Below are 3,818 nucleotides of genomic sequence, written 5' to 3' on the forward strand. Positions count from 1 at the left end.
CACCCTGTACGGCATGCTGTCATTCACGTGCCGTTTGTTTTTCTTTTAATATTATTTTTAGCCAAACTAGTAAATTATTGTACATAATATTGCGGAGTCCAATAAACCACTATTTCCGTCTTCGCTTGCTCACTTGCGGGCGCTCCAGATTACACGTTTGTTTGTTGTGCATGTCTGAAGGAATCCGGGCACCTCCAGGAAAATTAGTGCATGGCAGATGCAACTTGTTTTTTTTTTTTTTTTCTTGGACCCATCTACCCTGAGCACCAGGTTTTTCTGGATTCTGCAACACCAGCAGCTGCTTCACTTGTTAGCTGCCAATTTGCCTTGGAAGGACTAACTGGAAAACCCAGAGATATATGTTCTTAAAATGAAAAAGAGAACTAATATTTGGAGGAAATATTGGGAAAACTTGGGGACAAAAAGAAGCAACAGGGGAAAACAAGTGAAATTTTAACAAACTAAAAGCGCTCAGCAGAATAAATAATAGACGATGACTAATTGAAAATTAGATGAGCTGGTAAAGAAATACTGTAAAAACTACTTTTAAAAAAAATATGAAAACATACTATGCTATAGAAAACTAATACCAAAAAACAAGAGGGTGAAAAGTTAAAAGTCAATTACTAGCACTGAAAAAAAACTGCATAGTTAAAGAAAAATAACCCCTTCGAAAATTGAAATTGTGACAATTAGATGTTTTTTTTTTTAATATCTATGTTTTAACTCAACCAGTGCCATTCCTAACCCAAATGGATTGGACGTCTGTTGCTGTCAACGGCACTGAAATGTGATCAGTGGCAATTAATGGTATATAATATTGCCAAATGTACAGTGCCTTCTGAAAGTATAGTCCACTTGAACTTTGCAAACTTTTGCCGCATTTCAGGCTTTAAAATATTTTTTCATAGTCTGATCTGCTTTATCCTGTTGTGGGGGTACTGGAGCCTATCCCAGGTGACTTAGGGTGGGATGGACACCCTTTATCGGCGGGCAGCCGATTGCATGGCACAACGAGACAGACAGCCATTCACACTCATACCTAGGGGCAATTTAGAGTGTCCAGTCAGCTTACCATGCATGATTTTGGAATGTGGAAGGAGACCGGGGAACTCAGAGAAAACCCATGCAGGCCCGCGGCGAACAGGCAAACTCCACACTGGTGGCCTGACCTGGATTTGAATCAAGGACCCCAGAGCTTTGAGGCCAACGTGCTAACCACTCAAGCCGCCGGGCCACCCGGCTTTAAACATAAAGATAAAAAATTAAAAGTTTTTGTCAAGAATCAAAAAGTGGGACAAATTTGTGAAGTGAAACAAAATGTATTGGCTATTTAAAACTTTTTTAAGAGATAGAACCTTGAAAAGTGGGGTGTGCAAAATTATATGGCCTTTTGTATAAATATTTTGTAACGCCACCTTTTCTGCAATTACTGCTGCAAATAACTTAGTTTTTCACGAAGTTGACTGAAATTCTTTTTAATTATTCCTTGCAAAACAGCTCGAGCTCAGTGAGGTTGGATAGAAAGCATTTGAACAGCATTATTCAGCTCTGCCCACAGATTCTTGATTGGATTCAGGTCTGGACTTTAACTTGCCCATTCTAACACCTGGATATGTTTATTTGTGAACCATTCCATTGTAGATTTGGCTTTATGTTTTCGATCATTGTCCTGTTGGAAGATAATCCCTGTCTTCTAGTATTTGACTCCATTCATCTTCCCATCAATTTTGGTTGGGGGAGCATATGTCTCATTACTAATGAAGTATGCAAAATGTAAATGGTTCTTCGCCATATTGTGCCCTGCAATTGCCTAGTAACCAGTTCAGGGTATCCCCAGCCAACTACTTAGCTAGGATAGGCTTCAGTACCCCTGCGATACTAGTGAGGGATGGAAAATGAATTTATGAATGTGATTTAATAGTTTACTCTGTAGACTAGTTTGAGGTTAATCCATGAATAATAACTGCCAAATATGACCTTTATTGCTCCAATTGCAGCCAAAGAGTCAAACACTCATTTCGACAATTTTCTACAAGAGAAAAAACATGAATTTAAGTTATACTAATAGTTTTCCTGTGTTTCTTGAAAAGTCTGGCACATTTTGATCAACTTCCTGTCTTCTTCCCAGCACACATTCAAGATCACTTTTGGATTTGCATTTGGACTGGTTGAAAATGTGTTCCTCATCGACAATCTGGAGTGTGAGCGTCTGATCATCCTTTTTTGTTAGAAAATGGAAGAAAAACTGGAATATTAAAGTGTTTTTGAAATAAATGTTCAATGTGAGGAAAACCTGCTTGATCTTTAACTTTAATTTTTATGGTTTGTCAGGTTCATTAATAATTACCTTTGTCCGTAATTATCAATAACTGCAGGAAGACATCTTATTCAATTATTGACATTTAATTAAATAGAAATGGATACAACAGATAAAAGCCTCCGGAGGGGAGCGTTACAGCAAGTGTCACCTTACAACTTCCGAACGTCTCCTCGAATAGACGTTTTCGTACGCTTCTTATTGCCATGAATCAAAACAATTTACAGAGTTGTTGATCATTCCATCACGTATGAGTAAAAACAACATCTGGGACTACAATAACAATCAAAGTATTTTACCAATAACAAAAACAGGAGACTAGACCTAACAACAAAGGATTAGAGTAATTATACAACCTCCTTGACCTAACAATCATATAATATAATCATAATCATATAATCGTTACATACAGAAAAACCTGAAGTGCACGGTTACATAACGATAACAATATTCTTGTTATTGGCCGAATAGCCCTGGCCTCGTCACCAAGGGCCCACCAAATCTCAAGGACCCAGATTGGGTGGATTGTTTGTATAACCATCCTGGAACAGGCCGTCCAGGTTAAAGATGACTTGGCGTGACCTCGCAACACTTGGAAAATAGAAAGAGAATGATTTAAACAAAGAAAGGAATTAATACAGAGAATAGAAAGAGAATGATTTAACAAAGAAATGAATTAATACGACTATTATAAAAGTAATACAGAATAAACCCAACAGGTTAAAGAAAACTATTCAACAAAAATGTAATCTTGGTACATTAGTTAGGTTTCACATCTGAATGACACAAATGCGGCTTGTCCTATTTTAGTGCTGTCTGAATTTTAATTGAATATTTTTCACAGATTTTTGGGGGCATGGTATGAAAATTTATTCGAAAATCTAAGTTTCAGACTAAGATAAACTTTTGTGAATGTTTACCACTAATCATTTTAGTTTCGATATTGTTTTTCCTAAATAATTTGGTACATTCATGGATAATTTCTTGTACGTTTTAGATTAAGTCATTTTGAAAATTAGGGCAAATAGAGGAATTTTATTCAACAGGCCTGTTAGAAACCTAATGACCCGCAATTGAGTTTTTTCTTACCTTTCCGAGATGAAAAGTTAATGTTTATTAGTGAGAATCGTAGTGATTAGATTACAATGACTTAATTATTCATTATTTTGAGCTTTGGAACCTTCCTGCAACTTATGTTAATTTCCCTTCATGCTTAGGGAAAACTGTTTTAATTCACCAATTGACCCTGTAATCATGAAGTTTGCATGCATGTTTCTTTTCAAAAAAGTACTATAATAATAATGCGTTCAAATCTAAACACTTTATTGCCCAAAACAGAGGTATCCGATACAGCCTGTTGGGACCTTAGTCCTATCCCTTCCTTAGCAGAGATGTGTAGACTGACGAAGACTCTGGAGTTGGCCCCTGTGAAGTCTGATACTGGTCGCAGATCTCTACTCCTTGGATTCTTGTAACTTATACCATGTTGCCCTTGTGA

At 36.9% G+C, this 3,818-nt stretch overlaps 1 protein-coding gene and 1 long non-coding RNA gene across 4 annotated transcripts in view; one reads left to right on the forward strand and one right to left on the reverse strand.

The window, feature by feature from the left end:
- Nucleotides 1-2,289, forward strand: part of naa25 (N-alpha-acetyltransferase 25, NatB auxiliary subunit) — a 154,492-nt gene extending 152,203 nt beyond the window's left edge. For 2 of the 3 annotated variants that reach the window (XM_077737183.1, XM_077737184.1), the window contains exon 23: nt 1-152. This exon is cut by the window's left edge and continues 176 nt beyond it. The gene's annotated coding sequence lies outside the window, so the exon portion shown is untranslated. Of the gene's footprint in view, nt 153-2,131 lie in introns of those variants that run through there. The other variant, XR_013329390.1, reaches the window with a different exon arrangement.
- Nucleotides 1-2,291, reverse strand: part of LOC144210488 (uncharacterized) — a 120,034-nt gene extending 117,743 nt beyond the window's left edge. The window contains exon 1 of the long non-coding RNA XR_013329391.1: nt 1-2,291. This exon is cut by the window's left edge and continues 630 nt beyond it. This is a non-coding gene — a long non-coding RNA (uncharacterized LOC144210488).
- Between the last annotated feature and the right edge of the window lie 1,527 nt (nt 2,292-3,818).

This window comes from Stigmatopora nigra, chromosome 17 (assembly GCF_051989575.1).
Source record: "Stigmatopora nigra isolate UIUO_SnigA chromosome 17, RoL_Snig_1.1, whole genome shotgun sequence".
In the NCBI taxonomy this organism is placed as follows: Eukaryota; Metazoa; Chordata; class Actinopteri; order Syngnathiformes; family Syngnathidae; genus Stigmatopora; species Stigmatopora nigra.